General features: G+C 47.1%; 1 protein-coding gene across 3 annotated transcripts in view; it reads right to left on the bottom strand.

Moving 5' to 3' along the window:
• Zbtb7c (zinc finger and BTB domain containing 7C) overlaps positions 1 to 20,009 on the bottom strand; it is a 405,924-nt gene that overhangs the window by 65,510 nt on the left and 320,405 nt on the right. The window contains exon 1 of one of the 3 annotated variants that reach the window (XM_045143823.1): positions 17,822 to 17,854. The exons of the other annotated variants lie outside the window; for them this stretch is intronic. The gene's annotated coding sequence lies outside the window, so the exon portion shown is untranslated. Of the gene's footprint in view, positions 1 to 17,821; positions 17,855 to 20,009 lie in introns of those variants that run through there. 3 annotated transcript variants of the gene reach the window in all.

Raw genomic sequence — 20,009 nt, 5'->3', positions numbered from 1 at the left:
ACAATAACCTCTACAAATTACTAATTATCCCAGAGCCTACGGTGGATGAGAGGACAGAAAAATGCAGCAGGAGCATGTGAGAGGGAGCCATTCACTCTGATGGGACCTTCTGAGTGTGGACTTGAAAAGTGAGTGGATCATACCAGGCAGAGATGGGCAGAATATGTGCCCGGGCTGAAGGAGACACTAGCAGCCTTTGTGGGGTCACTCCATTGTTTGGAGATTGTGGTAGTTAGAATGGGTGTCCACCAATACATTCAGGAGGTTTTTTTTTTTTTTTTTTTTTTTTTTTGTTTTTTTAAGCTTGTAATTTAGAGCTCCCGCCACCTGGCTAGAGGAGATGTCACTGTGGGCAGATCCTAGGGTCCGGTCTTAAGTGTGGAGGCGGATCTGGAATTCCAGTCTTAAAGACATGCAGCGTGCTTGAGCTCTGCCTGTGTTGGTGGGGGTTGCTTTTCTTTCTCTGTGTGGACCTGTGAAAGGGGGCCAGCGTCTTCCACTGTTATGGAACTTCCCCCAGATCTGTAAGCTTCCATGAATGCCATTCCTCCCATAATTTGTGTCTGGTTTGGAAATTCATCCCGCAACACTGTCTCTGACAGAGAAGGACCTAATACTCACCTCAGTGTCCCTGAGCCGCATTTCAAAACCAGGCTAACTCCAGATCCCAGGAAACCACTTTGTTAGTGCTGTTGGGATGCTCTGGGGTTGACTGAGGAAAGGGGCTCTAAACAAATCCAAAAGATGGCTTGACCTGAGCTGCACTGTTTTTGTTCCTCTCCCGTGGGGCTCGGGGTAGAGCCAAACCATTCCTATGGTCTTTGTTTCTGAGCTTGGCTTGGTACCAGTATTCCCTCTTTCAGGGATGCTGTGTTTTGGCTTCCCAGAATCCATTCCACCTTCTTAGCCATAGCACCTGGTTTCTTTTGGTGGGATTCTGGCTCCCACCCTCATCTACTTTGATGTGGGAAGGATTCCATATCAGACCAGGTAAAAGGCAATCAATGGGTTTCAATGGGTTTGGGTGAGAGACAGACATGTGATTTATGACAGCTAACCGGGCTTAATCAGAGCTAAACCCAAGACATGGTCTTTCTCTCTCCCTCCCTCCCTCCCTCCCTCTCTCTCTCTCTCTCTCTCTCTCTCTCCCTCTTTTGAGAAAGTTCTTACTCTAGCCCAGGCTGACCTGGAACTCACTCTGCAGCCCAGGCTGGCCTTGAACTCATGGTGAGCCTCCTACCTCAGCCTCCAGAGTGCTGGGATTAAAGGTTTATGTTACCATGCCTGGCCTTAAGGCATGATCTTAAGTAACCAGCAAATGCTTTTTCTTTTCTTTTCTTTTCTTTTCTTTTCTTTTCTTTTCTTTTCTTTTCTTTTCTTTTCTTTTCTTACCTTTCCTTTCTCTCTTTCTTTCTTTCATTCCCTACTGTTCTTGAATGGGAGAGGCTCTGAAGTTGTTTCTTCTGCTACCATTCACTTCCTTTGCTGACTGAGAGGGAACCCATTCCATGGTAAAGCAGAGTCCGGAGGCCGACCTCTGAGTGCTGAGCTGTTGACCCTGCATGCCCTAGTACCCATGTCCCATCCTAAGAGCTCATTGCATTCCATAGCCAGTACAGGTTCTGTTTTGTTTAAGTCCATTTACATCCCCCAAAGCCCCGTTACCCTCTGCCTCAGTTACCTCATTAGTAACATGGAATTTGCCGAAGTTTCCTTTGCACAGAACCATGGCCAGGATACAGTAGCAGCAGAATGTTTCATTATGTGCACAGCTATAAATGATCATAGTACTCCAGTCAGTGGTTTCAGGAAGGGGCATCCGTGGTCGCCAAAGAAAAGGAAATGTGAAGCATAATGTCTCATCTTGCACACAACTTATCCTGACTCCGAGGAGATCCTTGAGAAATCAATGAACATGTGTTCCTGAAAGTGTACATGTCCTGTGGTCTAACTCTGCCTGTAGGTTCTCCCAGCTCTCCACATCTCCAGCTAGCAACAAGAGGGCCCCTTCTGCACATAGCATTCAAGTGGACGTGCACTCTCTGACCTGAAGCATTTCCACCACCTGGCACCACAGCCCCCAACATCTTTGAAAAGCTCCATTCCTGCCTATCTGCAGGAGGAGCTCAGGAGAGGTTGATACAGCTCAGGGACTGGGCAAGGTTGGTAAGAGAATGTGACTCCAAACATTGAACCTATAGGTCATCCCCACCCACTGCTCCCGCTGGCTGGGGTGGAAAGAGGGATCAGGTGCTCCCAGCTGGATCTGAGTTGGCCATTTGGATAAGAAGGCTGTTTGTCATCTGTCCATCCACAGGCACCTGGTAGCTTTCCCCCATCCACCAGGACAGGAACAAATGCTGTTAACTCAGGTGTACAAATGCCACACTCATCACCAAAGGCAAACCTAACAAAAAGCCAAAGGTGCCCCCAAGAGGTATTTCTGAACTTATTTCATCTAAAGTTATTGGTGGATCTGCCAGGCGTGGTGGTGCATACCTTTAATCCCAGCACTCAGGAGGCAGAGGTAGGAGGATTGCCATGGGTTCGAGGCCACCCTGAGACTACATAGTGAATTCCAGATCAGCCTAGGCTAGAGTGAGACTCTACCTCAAAAAGCAAATAGCAAAAAAAAAAAAAAAAAAAAAGTTATTGGTGGATCCTATCTTCCAGCTGTAGTCTTTTTAAAAAAAAAAATTTTTTATTTATTTGAGAGAGAGAGAGAGAAAGAGAAAATGGATATGCCAGGGCTTCCCGCTGCCACAAACGAACTCCAGACGCATGCGCCTCCTTGTGCATCTGGCTCACATGGGTCCTGGGGAATCCCACCTGGGTTCTTTGGCTTTGCAGGCAAGCTCCTTAACCACTAAGCCATCTCTTCAGCTCCCAGCTGAAGTTTCTAGAAGGCTAAGCTCACTGCCATCGTGGGAGGGATACCTACATCCCTATTTCTTGTGCCCTCCTTCACTTCTCTCTGTTGGCACCCCCTTCCTCTGGGGCATTGGCTTGGGGGAGTTGCGTGCAGGCGCCCAGGTTTTTCTCATCATGCCCTCTCTCCCTTTCCCCCTTTCCCACCAGCGGCGTCAGCAGATTAGTGCTAGAAGTAATTTACGTGGAAGTCGGTGATTGTACAGTTCAGCCTGCATGCTTGACAATTAGCTAAATAAACTGCTTGGGGTCACTTGGAGTAACAATTCACAGACTTCCCCGTGACAGGCAAAAGTTGGGCCCCTCGGTGAGCAGGACCTCCCCATGGGGTGAGGAGGAGGCTGGTGCTGCTGGAGGAAAATTCTAGGCATCTTATTATTCATTTGCTCCCTTCCAGTTCTGACCTTAAGAGTACTCTTAACCTTCCTCCTCCAGCTTGCTAATGGGGAAATAAATCTTGGGAGAGTATCTTAAATTCTGTTTTATCACAGACTGTATCACGGAGATAATAAGACCAGCCTTCAGAGTAACCATTAAGCCACAAAAGGTGTGGTCATCATTTATGATTTTTTTTAGCCTTAATTGCTAGACAGACACTTTAAGTGGGAAGTCTGTCTAATGAGCCCAGTCATTAAAACATCAAAAACTGTTATCTGGGGTTTCTATTTTAGTTAGACATTACATTATTTTAATAAGGGGGCCGCATTTCTTGTCACAGGGTTCCGTAATGGAGGTGGAAGCAGCCCCAAGGGGGTGGGGGAGGGGAAGCAAGCTTGCCTTTGGAAAACAAGGTCACAAATCAAGCTGAAGGCCTGAAGGGAGGATGTAGCCAAGCTCCTCTGGGGACCCAGAGGGAGGAGGGCTCTGCCAGGATGGGTGGTTGGGGACTGAAAGCCACCATCCCAACTGAGGGCTGAGGGTGGCTGGAGGTTGGAGGCTGGTACTAGTGTGTTCTGGCTTCCTTGCACATTATGGTGGAGCTTCCTGAACTATCGCCTTACCTTTAGCTCTGTGTCTTTGTCCCTCTTAGACCCTTCCTTGCTGTCTGTGAAGGAGTCATTCAGCAGGTACGTCAAGTCCCTATCCTCCCTGAACCCTTCTCCACACCATCTCAATGCATCCAATTTTTTCAGCCTTCCTTGGCTTCCCATAACCAGCACACTCTGGCCACCAGCACACTTTGGTGGTTGGCATAACTCCCGATCCATCCTTGACCTTCATGATTGGAAGGCCAAAGATTTTGGCTAGCATTGATTGCTGTCCTATTGATCTGGACCAGTGCTGTTCACTATATATATGTGCCACACACATTGTTCTAAAAATGCCACTAGCCAGGATTAAGAAATAAAGATAAGGCTGGGGAGGTGGCTCAGTGGCTGAAGTGTTCACTGCTCAAGCTGGAGTACCCGAGTTCAATTCCCAGTCCCTACATAAAAAAACCAGAGCTATAGTGGACTTCTTTGATCCCAGCCTGCTGACAGTAACAATGAGATGGGAGGCAAAGACAAGAGAATTTCCCCAGAAGCTCATCATGAGTACAGCAAAGTAGATCAGAGCAAGAATCCTGAGCAAGACAACCTTGCCTCAAATGAGATGGACAGGCCAGAATAAACCCAGAAGTTATCCTAGGACCTGCACACACATGCCATGCATGTGCACACCCATACTCACAAACACACACCCCCAAATTTTACAAAAAGAAAAAAAAGTCAATGGGATGGAGAGATGGTTTGGTGGTTAAGGCACTTACCTGTGAAGCCTAAGAACTCATGTTTGAATCTCCAGATCCCACATAGCCAGATGCACAGTGACACAAGCATGCAATGTCACACATGTGCACAAGGGGGCGCAAGGGACTAGAGTTCAATCATAGCTGCTGAAAGGTCCTGGCTCTCTCTCTCTGTCTCTGTCTCTCTCTCAAAAATAAAATAATAATAAAAATACTTTAAAAACATAAATAGGCAACAAGTGTTAATAACTTATTTTATTAGAACCACTGTATCTGAAATGTTATTTCAATACATTATCAATATGTTAAGATTTCACAAGATATTTTACTTTCTGTTTCTTCAGGCTAAGTCTTACAGCACCTCTTAATCTGGAAAAGACAGTCCCAGCCATCAACTAAGCTTTGGTTTTCCAAGTCACTAGGCATCACAGAGCTATCCTTGATGCCAGACTCTGTTCTTTGCAGTTGACATCTATTAATTCATTTAACACTCTCGGCAGTTTCATCAAGTAGACCCTGCCATGCTCAGTTTATGAAACACAGAGAGGCTAAGTAACTTATTTGAAGCTCCAGGGCTTAAGTGTTCTCAGCCCATGTGGGTTTAGCGTAGATCTAGTGTCTAGCTGTCTACTCTGTCACTAAACTCAACTGAGCCCTAGATGACCTGGTGAATGTCCATGTTTTGGAAAGTTCTCTGCCAAATGGGGGCAGCTGGCCCTCTCCCTGACTATGCTCTTCTCAGGTAACCTATCTTCCTGTCTCATACCACATCTTCCTCAACTAGGGAAAAATGTCAATATGTAGTCTTTACTTATAAAAGAAAATGAATCAAGACATTAATCTTAAAAATACATCCTTTGGGCTGGAGAGATGGCTTAGTGGTTAAGCGCTTGCCTGTGAAGCCTAAGGACCCTGGTTCAAGGCTCGGTTCCCCAGGTCCCACGTTAGCCAGATGCACAAGGGGGCGCACACGTCTGGAGTTCGTTTGCAGAGGCTGGAAGCCCTGGCGCACCCATTCTCTCTCTCTCCCCCTCTATCTGTCTTTCTCTCTGTGTCTGTCACTCTCAAATAAATAAATAAATAAAATACATAAAAACCAATTCCTGGGCTGGAGAGATGGCTTAGTGATTAAGTGCTTGCCTGTGAAGCCTAAGGACCCCAGTTCGAGGCTCGGTTCCCCAGGTCCCACATTAGCCAGATGCAAAGGGGGCGCACGCGTCTGAGTTTGTTTGCAGTGGCTGGAAGCCCTGGCACGCCCATTCTCTCTCTCTCTGGTTCTTTATCCCTCTCTCTCTCTCTCAAATAAATAAAAATGAACAAAAATTAAAAAAAAAATTCCTTGTGACACAACCTGTGACATTGACGATCATACAAAAGTTGACTCCTGTGCAGGAGACCACTGGGTGACACAGGAAACCAATCACAGTATTGCATATCATGGACATACATTACCCGTGTGGCATAGTGCACTTCATTTTAATAGATACCTAGTTATTACTTCTGGAACTAAGGAGCCAACCTAGTGCTCCGGGAGAAGGTAGACAGGCTGGCTGGATCACCCGTGGTAGTGATTTTGCCCCAGACTGAATGGAATGGGCCTAAGAACCAGCAATTGAGGTGAGGTGGCCTTAAGTAGATAGGTCTGCATCAATAAAAGAATTGTGGCTCAAGGGGGAGATGAAGGTTGAGGAGAAAACTCTACAGGGTCCATGGCCATATGCATTTATGATCTCATCAGGTATAGATAGCCTCTAATCTCTCACAGAGCAGGAACACTTGGAAAAGCAATGTAGCCCTTCCAAAAGGGAATCAGATCTGGAGAGATGGCTTAGCGGTTAAGGCGCTTATTTGCAAAGCCTAAAGACCCATGTTTGACTCTCTAGATCCCATGTAAGCCAGAAGCACAGAGGTGAGGCAAGTGTAAGGTCACACATGCCCACTAGGTGGCACGTGTGTCTGGAATTTGATTGCAGTGGCAGAGGCCCTGGCACATCAAATTTCTCTCTCTTTCTCTCTCTCTGTCTCCAAAAATTAAAACTAAAAAAGGGAACCAACCCACAGCAGCAGGGTTTGGTTTCAAATTTAATCCAAATCCAGCTCTCGTCTGCTTTCATGTACAAAGAAGGGAGGCAGGAAAGGCAAATAGAAAACTAAGAAGACAAGGTCGTATGTATCTATAATAGGAGAAAGTGTCAGGGTCTTAATGGGCCACAGAGAAGCCCAGATCACTTTAAAAACGGTCAGAAACAGAGATGAAGGGCCAGGAATGGTCTCATCAGAGAGGCAAAGATTTAGGGGAAAGGCCAGGATACAATGGATAAGTAACTGCTGCTTCCAGGCAAGAAGAAAGGATTTTGGATTCCCACGCTGAAAGAAAAGGAGTCCGGGTAGCAAGCGAACACCAGCTTGCCAAGCTCCAGAAGCTTCTGACCCAGGGTGGAACCAAGATAGCCTCACAGTGTAAGTCACGGGTGGGAACCCAGCCCCCGCGAACCTTGCTCCGTGGCACTGGCAATCCCCCGGCCTTTCAGAACCTGCTTTCTTCCATCTGTCAAGCAGCGATGACGACAGCTGCTTTAGCTAGTTGGGCAAAGTGGCATAAGAAGATATTTCAGGTAAAGTTCTATGACTGAGCAATTCTACTCCTCGGTATGCACGCTGGGGAAATGACACATCCCTATAAAACTGGAATGTGAATGTTTCTGGCAGCTTCATTCATAAGAGCCCCCCGCCCCAAAATTGAATACATAGAAGCAGCAGCTCAGATGTCCCTGAACTGATGAGTGGATAAACAAGATGTGGGACATCCATACAGTGGAATGCTTTTTGGGTGTACAAAGAAATAAAGCTGTGGTGCATGTTCCACATGGAGGCATCCTGAAATCACCGTGGTAAGTTAAAGAAGTCATTTAAGTGATTGCAGTGACGGCTGTATAGCTCTGTGAATGCATTAAAAGTATTGAATTGTACAGTCATAATGAATGGATTGCATGGCATATGAATCCTTATCTATATATCCCATTTACACACACACACACACACACACACACACACACACACACACACACTGCAGCCAGTGCCTGACAAGTAGAAAGTATATCACAGATCATCCTTGGTTGTGTTAGAAATTCCTGTGTTCCCCCTCCAACTTCTTTACTCTGAGGACACAAGAGAAGCAAGCCACGTGGGGACTTTACTGCCCTACGAAATCAGACCTTTCCATCTGGCTGCTTCAGATTTCACTGAGGGTGCATTCCACCAGCGGGACAAGAAGGGGTTCAAAGAACAGAGAGTTGGCCCAGCTGGGCATGTGAATAGGGCCTCCCAGGCCCTGGATAGATGAGCCCCACTGAGGAAGGGGGTGCCCTGATACCTGGGCATGGGCTTCATAGAGATAGAGTCTCCTACTTTACTGTTTTAGGATGATTAGCCCCTGACCTCCACCAAGGGCAATCTCCCCCAGTGCTTCCCACAATAGCAAACCTCTGGGGCTCAGCAGGACGCGTGCTCCTCCAGGCTGGCTGTTCCACAGGCTAATCCCAGACAGAGTGTCTGCTGAGGCAGTGTGCTCTAGTGTCTTCCTGTCTGTCCTCTCTACGGAGGACCAATGGGCTCCTTCTGACTCCCAGTGCTGCACACGGGAGATGTATTAGTTACTTTGCTCATTGCTATGACACAGTACCTGACAGAAACAACTTAAAGGGTTTATTTTGGCTCACAGTGTGAGGGTCCCGTCCCTCATGGAGGGGAAGGTGTGACAGAGAGCAGCTCTTGTGATGGCAGCAGGAATGTGTGTGGTTCATCTTTGTCACACCCATGTGGGTTTTTATTTTTTATTTATTTATTTATTTTTGAGGTATGGTTTCACTCTAGCTCAGGCTGACCTGGAATTCACTATGTAATTTCAGGGTGGTCTCTAACTCACAGCGATCCTCCTACCTCTGCCTCCCAAGTGCTGGGATTAAAGGTGTGCGCCACCATGCCTGGCTTACCCACGTGGATTTTGACTGGCTTGCGTTAGATCTGCAACCTTCATTTACAAAGCCAGGAGCCTGGCACAGAATCTCCATGCTTCTTGACAGACTGTTGCACCTTGCGTGCAATAATTTGGGGGACATGTGCTGGGCCACATAAAACATTTACCATCCACAATCTGAGCCCCTAGACCTAGTAACAGGACAACTGTAAGAAGTCCCATCAATACCCTTTCCAAATGCCGTGGAGTGGAAGAGCGGTGGGCTGCTCCAGGGGGAGGCATTGTCCCTGGGGATCTCGGAGCTTTCCCAGTCCCCGTCCTAGTGTGAGCGCTCCTGGGTGAGCTGTTTACAAAGACACCTGTGTGGAACAACTGGTTCAAGACATTCCTAAAATGTAAGAACTGGTTTTGAGCTGGCCAGCTGGTAGGATCTGGTGCCAGCTGACCGTTGACTGGCACCTTGGATCTTACTGTGCTAAGTGCTAATTTCAAAGGTGTGCTGAGTTAAGAAGTCTGGCTAAAAATCCTGATAACATATCCTGGGACTGAGCCAGGCTTTAGTCAGATGACAAACATTTCAGCAACTGGCAAGGCTGGTGTGTTAATGCCAGGCGGGCAGAGGGCAGGGACTGAGGCCACACAGAGCTTCCTGCTTCCACCTTGACCTTGGTCGCTGGAGGCTGGCCTTGATGGCTGCCCTCAGCCCTCTGGGAAGGGCCAGGGAAGACCCTCAGCACATCCCTCCCAGCATTTCCTTGCTTCACTGAGAACCTTCTACTCCCAGCCTTAGGACTTCGGAAAGCACCCCTCCCCCAGGCTGCTTCCGAAGAGCTTGCATTCCTGAAGGCAGGCGGTCAAAGGGCACTGGGGCGGAGGGGGAGAGTGAGGTGGCAATACTTAGATCAGAGAGCCCCTGCAGGTGCCAGGCTGGTGAGCAGTCCTGCAAGGCTGATTCGCCACTCCTTCCCTCCCCTCCCACCCCAAGAGATGGCAGGCTGTCATAGAAACAAGGGGCCAGAACCTTGCTGTGAGGAGGGAGTGTTAGAAAGCAGGGAGAAGATGTTTTACCAGCAAGAAATCGGGAAAACTAAAAGATCTGAAACTACTGCCCAGGTTGGGGTTGGGGAGGGCAGGAGGAGAGCTTTGCTGGCTTTATCCACCAGCTGATGGTGGGGACGGTTTCCAGAGACTCTCCATGTGCCAAAACCTATCAAACGCCACATGAAACACACAGGTTTATTGTACATCAATTATACCACTATAAAGCTGCTTAACGCATAACCAGAACGCACTGTAGAGATGGGTGCTCAGCTAAGTGAGAGATCCACCTGCTTGGAACAAAGCCATCTGGCATTAGGAAGGACCAGGGTGGGGAAGTGGAGTGGGGGAGGGTAGGGGGATGGGATCTCCCTGGAATCCCACTTCCACACTGTGGGGGCTGGGGAGAGCTGAGAGGGAGATGAGGAGCAGTTGTGGTTATATAACGTGGCTCTGCAGAGCCCAGCAAGGCCCGGCACAAGTCCGACTCTGTGTGCTGGGTGCATGAAGGTGGTTTAATTGGAATCAGAGCCTCTGCTGAAGCAGGAAACAGGAGAAGATTTAAGTGTCAGGATGCACAGTTTACCTAAGGGATAGGAGCAAGGGAGGGGAAGTGGAGAATGTGAGGAGGAGCCTTGCAGAGAAGGGTGGAGAAGGTCAGGAGAGGGAGGAGGGAGCTTGGGAGGGAGGGATGGTGAATGAGGACGAGGGAGGAACAGTGGGAGGAGACAAGATGGGAAAAGAGCAGAGGGCAGCTGGGAGAAACAGAGAAAGAAGGGCCAGAAGGATGGAGGAGAGACGAGGCGGAGGAGAGGTGGAGGAAGCTGAGGGAGGAGAGCTGAGAATCTCCACTGACTAGAGGCGCAGAGTTCCCCCCCCCCCCCCCGGCCTCCTGGAGATTTCCAGAGGTCACTGACACCTCCCAGGCGGCTAAGGGAAATGGGTGGGTGTGGGCGAGGCATGCCTGGCTTCCCTGCTAGCCACTCAGGAGTTCCAGGGGACAAGTCACGTACCCAGATGGGAACCCTTCTGACAGCATCCCAACCCCAGTGGAAATAGTCTGGGGTTATGAGGTTGGCTCAGGTGCCCAGACAGAGCCTGGTCCAAGGGCACGCACAGGTGCCCAGTGGAATCCGGGGCTTATCTTGACCCGGAGCTACTGTGAGGGAAACCAGGCTCAGGAAACCAGCTGGCCCATCTCCTTAGCTCCTCTCTCCCTTGCTCTCAAAAGACTTCTCAGGGTTAACATTTATCTCCTCCCCGCTCTCATAGACTTGACAGGGCATGTGAAATTCTACCACGAGCCATTATTCCTTTGAGTGGCATCTGAGGCTGGGGAGTGACATTGCAACAGGCCTGGGGAAGCAGAGAGCCTGGCATTCTAAAGGGGTCTTCCTAGGCTCTGACTTATGTGGTGCAAATGGCTGGCCCAGCAACCTGGCTCGTCCTGAGTTCTGTGGCTCAGGCCGTCTTTCCTCTTCTGCCCTGCTCCATGCTCTGCCTTGGCGGTCTCAGGGACTGTGCCCTTGATCCTTGGCATGGACCTGTGAGTAACTGAGGCCTTCAATGTCTGGGGAGATCAGTGGGGAGAGTGGTGTGCTCAGGGGCAAATGCAGCCAGTGCCTGCGCGAGCCTGGCGGAAGACCTTTCTCAGAGGGTGCTGGAATAAGGAGACTTCCTAGGAGAGGAAAGTTGGAGAAGGGAAGCAGGAAGGGAGCTCACCAGGATGCCAGTGTGTGTGGGGGGGGGTGGGAGGAAGAGGAAGGGAGTATTCCACAGCAAGGCCATTACTGGGAACCCAGGGTATGAAAGAGGCTGTCAGGGGCCCTCTAGGAGTCTAGGGGAAAGCAAGAGGGAAAAATAATGCAAGCCAGACAGGTGGACTCTTGCTAGCCCTGCCCGCCCTTAGTTTTCCCATTATGTGCACTTGGAGCTGGAGCTCTCCGGCAGAGCCCTTCAGAATTTGTAAACAGAACAATCACTAATGTGTTGCAGCAAACAACCCCCCTGAACATGCACGTGTGGAAAGATAAGTGGGAGAAAAGACAAACAGGGGCCAGTGGGCCAATATGAGGAGGGCTTCAGAGGGATGGGGGAGGGAGGGAGTGGGGCTGTGGGTGTTCTATCAGAAGCATGCTGTGCTGGTGTTGGACACAAATGAATGCCACTCAATACAAATGCTGCATTTTGGGGGCTGGAGAGAGGGCATAGCAGTTAAAACACATGCCTATGAAGCCTATGGACCCAGGTTTGATTCTCCAGGTTCCATGTAAGCCAGATGCACATGGTGGCACATGTGTCTGGAGTTTGTTTGCAGTGGCTAAAGGCCCTGATATACCCATTCTCTCTCTCTCTCTCTCTCTCTCTCTCTCTCTCTCTCTCTCTCTCTCTTGTCTTTAATAAATAAATATGTAAATAAAAATAAATCTTTTAAAAAAATACTGTACTTTGGTCTGAGAAGATGGCTCAGTGGCTAATGTGGTTGAAGGTACTTGCTTGCAAAGCCTGACAATTCCTCAATACCCTCATAAAGCCAGATGTGAAGTGATGCATGAATCTGGAGTTTATTTCCAGTGGCAAGAGGTCAGCAGTGCCCATAATCACCCTCTTTCTCTCTGTGTGTCTCTTACTGTCTCTCTCTACTTACAAATAGATAAAAATATTTTGAGCTGATGTACTTTTATTTTTTAAATTATTTTATTTATTTGCAAGCAAAGAGAGATAGAGAATAGAGACAGACAGAGAGAATGGGTGCGTCAGGATCTGTAAATGAATTCCAGATGCATGTGCCTCTTTGTGCATCTGGTTTTATGTGGGTATTAGCGAATGAAATCTAGGTTGTTAGGCTTTGTAGGAAAGCATCTTAGCTGCTGAGCCATCACTCCTGTCCCGTGTTTTTATTACTATCTTTTTTGTTTTGGTTTTCCAAGGCAGGATCTTGCTCTAGCTCAGGCTGACCTGGAATTCACTATGTAGTCTCAGTGTGGCCTCGAACTCGTGGTGATCCTCCTACCTCTGCTCCCGAGTGCTGGGATTAAAAGCGTGTATCACCATGCTCGGCTATTATTATTTTTAAAATATATTTTATTTATTTATTTGAGAGATAAAGAGGGAGAGAGAGAGAGAGAATGGGCACATCAGGGCCTCCAGCCACTGCAAATGAACTCCAGATGCATGTGGCCCCTTGTGCATTTGGCTTTCGTGGGTCCTTAGGCTTCGCATGCAAGTGCCTTACCTGCTAAGCCATCCCTCAAGCCCTGCTTTTATTATTTTTAAAAATATTTTTATTTATTTATTTGAGGGGAGGGAGGAAGAGAGGGGAGAGAGAGAGAGAGAGAGAGAACACCAGGGCCTCCTCCTGCCACTGCAAATAAATCCCAGACACATGGGCCACTTTGCACATCTGGCTTTACGTGGGTTCTGGAGAATTAAACCTGGGCTGTCAGGTTTTGAAAGCAAACACGCTTAACCACCGAGCCACCTCTCCATCCTCAAATACTAGACTTTAAGAAGAAAAGACAGTGCCAGCCACAGCAACTCCTCACCCCAGCCGGGGAACCTGTCTTCCCCTCCCAGAAGTTCTGTGGGTTCCACTAGCAGAAGGGACAGTCCTTGGGGAAGTCTGCGGGCACAGACCACTCAGCCAGAGTAAAACTGCAGGACGGAGGAGGGACCACAAGGAGACCAAAATGAGCGAGGTGAAGGGCCTGGGCCACAGGCCCCTGGGGAGGCGGCTCGTATCAGAGAGCACACGTCTTCTGTCTCAGCTCAGCAGTCCCTTCCATCCCACACTAGGTAGAGTTAGGAAGGTGCAATCCCAGCCAGTGGAGCTGCTGAGAAGTGGTGGCGCATTTAAGAGGAAGGTCACTGGGGAGAAAGGTCACTGGGGAGCATGCCCTCAAGGGGGGTGTTGGGACCATAACCTCTTTTGTCGGTGCTTCTGGGCTGCCCCATGAGTTTGCTGCGATCACGTTGTACCTGACCTTCGGCTCAAAACAACAGTGCTCACTGACAGTGTTAGACTCAAACCTCTGACAGCTGGAGCCAACAATAAACCCTTTCTCCTTAAAAGTCCCAGGTATCTTGTCCCAGCAACAGAAAGCTGAGAGGAGACCTAGCAGCACCCCAGGGCCCCGTGCTGTCTTCTCTCGGGGAAGAAAGGTGTTCATTTTGCATGTGTGTTTACTCACCGGTGCACAGTGATCAGAGGATGAGTTGAAAGAGAGGTCCTGGGGACAGAGTCCCTTGACCACATCTGTATTTGCTTTCTACGCTCTCGCCCTGCCCCATCTGTCCCTCATCTGGTTCAAAGAGCATTCCCTACATGGGCTTCTGACCCAGTCTGGACTACACTCCTGAGGGATCTTTGGGGAGCTAATTATCTAATTAGTGCATTTAGAAGAAAGCTCAAGTCACGAGGCTGACAGTCAGGCGGGCGAGACCACGAAACAATCGCGTCAAGTGGCTTCTTGCTGTCAGGCCTGTTGTCAGCATCAAATTATTAATTACAATTCTTAATCACTCCTTTCTAACCAGAGTCCCTGAGAATTAATTCACTCCATCCCTGGGTCTTCCTGGAGTAGAGGACTCTGAGTGGCTTTCTTCTCCCAGATTGCTGTGGGGCAGCTAAGCAGCCATTCTTCAGGCTCAGACTCTGCAGAGGCCTGGGTGTGTCTAGGCCAGCTGGCCTTGTCCTGGGGAAAGGAGGAACTAAGAAAGGGACCCAGGATGGGAGAAGGGTGATCAGAACCATGAGTGGGAGACCCATCAAGGGGGATCTAGATAGAGTGGCACATTGACAATGGGATGAGAAATGAGGTTTATATCTCTGCTCACGTGGACAGAGGTGGCTGTGTGGAAGGTCCACGTGAGCTCTGAACAGTAGCTGTCTGTCAGTTACAGCTGGGCCAAGGTTGCTGGAGGCTATGGAAATATAAGAAGATTCCTCGTCCACTGGTCCACGTGTAGATTTCTACCCTACACTACCAAGGTCAAGGCTGACTCCTCCTGCCTGTGTCCCCAGAACCACCCACATCCTAGAATGAGTGATGAATTGAGCAATGTTTGTGAACTTGAGTTAGGATAAAAAAAAAAAAAAAAGCCCTCGAGTTCAAAAAATGATCATAGTTCCACATGCATACACAGTGGAATATTTGGATTAGGGAAAATGTCAGGGGACAGTTAGTTATTATGGTTTGGTTTTTTTTTCCCCCCAAGGAGTAGAACGAAATGAACTTGTCGTATTTGTGAAATGAACAATTAATTTCAAAATTAAAATGTCAGTATAAAAATCTTTAAGATTTCTTTTTTTTTTTTTTTTTAATTTTTTGGCTTTAAATACTGGTTACTTCACAGTGAGCAGCTCCCAGGACTGTTCTCTAGGGGTGAGCAGCAGAGGGGAGAATCCAGGAGCCCTGGGCTGCAGAGGGGGTAGGGGAGCCATTCTCTGTTGGACCTCAAGGTGCTGGGTGTGATAAGGATGGCCCAGAAGTAGTTCATGACACCAGGGGCCTGAGGCTGTGGCTTTGTGAAGCTGGGCTGTCCTTCACATTTTTACAGATTGACAGTACACACACACACACACACACACACACACACACACACACCCACCCCAGGGGAAACTCAGACAGCCAGAAAAAAACAAAAAACAAAAAACATAAACACAGGTCTTTTTGTTGGGCAATTTAGCAATTTAAGACCCCAAAATGATAATGTACTTTCTCTTTGAGCCAACAATTCCACATCTAGTTGTTTATATGAATAGTTAAGTGTATGCAATGGTTTTGTTACATAATGTTAATCTCAGTATTGCTGTTGTGGAAAAAAATTTTAAATGTTCAACACAAAAGCATATTGGTTAAATATAAAGTATAAAGTTGTTCATTTACACAATGAAATGACTTGTGGCCATTAAAAAAAGTTAAGCATTTTACTGACTCAGGGGTTATGCTATGCTGTGGCCTGTACAAACAATGTGCACACTTTGTCTAATGAAATATATGTTCATGAAAGTGTTTGCAGTAATATATATTTATACTAATAGCCCTTGATGAAAGAAATATAGTTGATTAATTTTCTTCTCATCAATCTCTCCATCTCTCTTTTCTTTCTTTCCTTCTCTTTACAAAGGGTATGCAAAGGGTAATCCATTATGATTAAAAGAAAAGTTTAAAGTTATTCCTAGTTTTCTTCCCAGGAAAGTGCCATGATAGATGGTTGAGAAAAAAGTTTGCTAAGTGTCTGAGCAGTAAAGCCATGGGGTTTATATTCACCGAGAGAAAAGGAGACAATGTAAGCGCTCTGGAACAAAGAGTTCACCATTCCATTTCATAGTTCTGGGTTACTTTGCCCTCTTTGTTTTGTTTGAAGTTTTCTTTATAAAATGTTCTCTTGGATTAGGGAGATGGATCAGGGCTTAAGGTGCTTGCCTGCAAAGCTTAACAACCCAGGTTCGATTCTCTGGTATCCATGTAAAGCCAGATGCACAAAGTGGCACATGGTTCTGGAGTTCATTTGCAGAGGCTGGAGGTCCTGGTGTGCCCATTCTTTCTCTCTCCTTGCAAATAAATAAAATAATTTCAAAAAATGTGCTCTTCAGTGATCATAACTTTGGATTTAATATTCGTGTGGGCTCCTGACTGTTTAGTAGCTACGCTGGACTCAGGGCTATAGGGAGAATAAAATACAGGGCAGTCTGTGAACACTTCATTAACAAGTGATGATTCTTGAGAAATCCTTCCTGTTATCTCCCAGATTTTTTTTTGGGGGGGGGATACGTAGGTGTAACAAATAGGTGTAGTCTTTGGAATGGCAGGCCAGGACTCATCTGTAACACCCCTGAGCTGCAGTAATCCCTCCAAGACTCTTATCTCACTTGATAAGTAAAGATGATCCTTCCTCTGTTCTTAGGCTTGTGGAGGTATTTGATTTATTTATTTATTTATTTTTGTGGAGGTATTTGAAAAGTGCAACTCTGACTGATACAAGGGCGGGCCATCATGTAGCGTTTATGGGAAACCAGAAGCAGAGGCAAGACTGCAGCGACATTGGCTTTAGCTCCAGCTTGGAGTTCACACTGTCTAATAGGGTGCCAAGGGTGGGGCAGGAGATGCCCCAGCTAACCCAGGAAACTGCTGCCTATCTGAGACTACCACCTGGCCTAGGGGTGTGGCCACTTTGATTTGGCTGAAAGTCAAGGGGAAAGCCAAGGGAATATCCAGGTGCACCGTTTCCTCCCGAGTCTTAGAAACAGAGCGTGTGTAAGTGATGATCTCATCTCTCTTTCAGTCCTGGACACAGTCAGCTCAAGGGGTGTTCTGGATGCCCCAGCCAGGCCAGTAACTGCAACCTGCTGGCTGCCTGTGTGATGCAGGGCCCTGCCCCCCCGCCAGTGAGGCACACTCCAGGAAAGGTAGCTGGGGAAACTCCCTGGACGTGGACCTGGGACTTGCTGAGAGACTAGCCAGCTGTCTTCTCTCTGGGCCTCGAGTCATATGTCTCTCTGTGGAACAAGGACTGTGTTGTCCCGTGGAAAGCCTTTCCTGCTTTGGAGATCCTGGGTCCCTTGATCTACAGGTAGATCCTCAACAATGTTCATCATAAGGATGGGTATAATACTCACAGGTGACATCAAGTGTAAGGCAGATACAGAACTCAGAAAAAGACCGACGTTCTTGGTGAGGATATGGGATAACAGGGAGTTGAGGGACATCTGGGAGAATGATAGTGATACCAGCATATGGAAATAATCTAGAATGATTTTTCTTTTTATAAAAATTTGTGATTTATTTATTTGAGAGAAAAAGAGGGCAAAAAAAAAAAAGGTGGGCATTCTAGGGCCTCTAGTTACTGCAAACAAACTTCAGACGCATGTGCCACCTTGTGCGTCTGGCTTACGTGGGTTCTGGGCAAATTGAACCTAGGTCCTTTGACTTTGTAGGCAAATTCCTTAAGCGCCAAGCCATCTCTCCAGACCTGGAGTGATTTTTCAAAGTTGAACATGCATACATTTCCTGGCCCAGTAACCCCACTCCTGGTGTGGAACAGAGAAAATCTTGCACATGTGCTCTGGGAGACACGGAAGTGAATTTCTCCAGAAGTAGTGCTTTTAAAAACAACCCCTGCCCCCAAACACAGAGGTTGTTACTCACCAATAAGACGGACGAATGGGAGCTGCAGAGATGGCTTAGTGGTTAAGGCATTTGCCTGCAAAGCCAAAGGATATCGGTTTGACTCTCCAGGACCCACATAAGCCAGATATACAAGGGAGCACACACATCTGGAGTTTGTTTGCGGTGGCTGGAGGCCCTGGTGTGCCCATTCTCTATCTGCCTCTTTCTCTCTCTCTTTCTCTCAAATAAGTAAATAAATAAATTAAAACATTAAAAAAATGGATGATTGGCTTGCAGGTTAATTTACATCACGGGATCCCATTCACTGGTGAGAAAAGATGAACAATAGCCAGCTACCTTAACCTTGATGAGTTGTAGAAACAACACTGACTGAGAAAAACCATTTGTAGAAGAATGCACACAGTGTGACTTCACTTATGTAAAGTTAACAGACTGGCAAGCTATTAATAACTTTAAATATAGATACATATATACCATCATAGCATTTACCACTTTTAAATACATAAATTTAAATTAAAAGAATTTAAATGCATAAAAGCTCTCTACATCAGGGGCTGGCGAGATGGCCTAATGGTTAAGGTGCTTGCCTGCAAAACCTAAGGATTCAGATTTGACTCCAAAGCCAGATGTATAAGGTAGTGCATGCATCTGGAGTTTGTTTGAAGCGGTTAGAGGCCCTGGCACGCCCATTCTCTATCTGCCCCTCTCTCTTTCTCTTTCTTTTCTCTCTCTCAAATAAAATAAATAAATAAAACATTAAAAAATTCTCTACTTCAAATATTAACCATCTATTAAGCACTGATTTCCCATTGCTCTCCATCCAGCCCCTGGTGACTGCTAATCTACTTTTCATCTCTATGAGCTTGCCTACTCTGGCTATTTCCTTTATCACATGTGTGCTGTCTGTGTGGTGTGTACACATGTATGTGCCCCATGTGCTTGCCTGCAGCAGGAATCGCTGCCTGTTTGGCTGGAGTAGAAAGCAGGGTGCCATGCTGCATTACAATTCTGCCTGGTCTTATTTTGAGCCAGAGTCTCTTTTTACTGTTTCATGAGCTTGTGAGGTTCAGCGGATTCTCAGGTCTCTGCTCCTCTGCAGGACTGGTGCTGTAAGTGCGCATGGCCAGGCCCAGCTATTTCACACGGGATCTGGAGATTTGAACTCCAGCAGTCTCAGGTCTCCTAGGCTTTTTCATGCTGGCGCAGGAAGCACACTTAACTACTGAGCCTTCTCTCCTGCCCCATCTTTTCTCTTTCTTTTTTTTTTTTTTTAATTTTAAATTTCAGGATACTTTCTTTTGAAATTAGGTCACAGCACTTAAGCTCTGGGCCCATTCTGCCATTGTACAAGCTACAAACGCTTGCTCAGCAGCTGAGGGCCATGCTTTAGTATGTTTGGAAAGCGAATAAAAGTCCATATATAACAAATATTCAAATAGCTTCCATAGAAACACAAGGTAAGGAGGTGTGACTGGGTCCTCTAGCTTTCCACAGTAGACGTTTCACATAATTAGAATCTTACTGGACCTTTCATGTCTGCATGCTTTCACTTAGCCAGTGTTGCCACGACGCATCCGCATAAAGCATGTATTAGAATTTCACTCTTTTTATAGTCAAATAATATTCACAGACATATTCATAAACATGTACGTCCTGTGTACCAGTTCACCTAGTATGGAAATCTATGTTGCTTGTACATTTTGGGCCAACTGGAGTAATATTGCAATAAACATTTTCAGACAAGAATCAAGTCCCTGTTTTTAGTTCTTTGGGATACAGGAGCAGAATTGCTGGGGCACAAGGAGATTTCAGCTTTTGCCTTTTGAGGACGAGAAAACGTTCTAAAGCCCCACCTATGTGTAAGACGTCAGGACGTCAAGGGAATGACAGCTCGCAATGCAGGACAGTTATTACTTCCGTGAGAAAGGGAGGAAGGGATGGGAGCTTCTGAACTTGTAGCCACTGCTTCTGTCTCCCGAGCTGGGAGCTGGGTCACAGGAGTTGATTACTCTTCGCTCTGCTTCTCATCTCTCGCTCTCTCTTTCCAATATAGTTTAACCATCACACACACACACACACACACACACATTGTTGCAGGACCATCTGAGTCTGGATTGTGTCTTAAGGAAAGAGGAGAGATTATGAAGAGCTCTTTATATATATATATAATTCTTTTTTTGAGGGGGGGTGGTTTCGAGGTAGGGTC

Source organism: Jaculus jaculus, chromosome 2 (assembly GCF_020740685.1).
Source record: "Jaculus jaculus isolate mJacJac1 chromosome 2, mJacJac1.mat.Y.cur, whole genome shotgun sequence".
Lineage (NCBI taxonomy): Eukaryota > Metazoa > Chordata > Mammalia > Rodentia > Dipodidae > Jaculus > Jaculus jaculus.
This window is presented reverse-complemented; position numbering and strand designations above follow the sequence as displayed.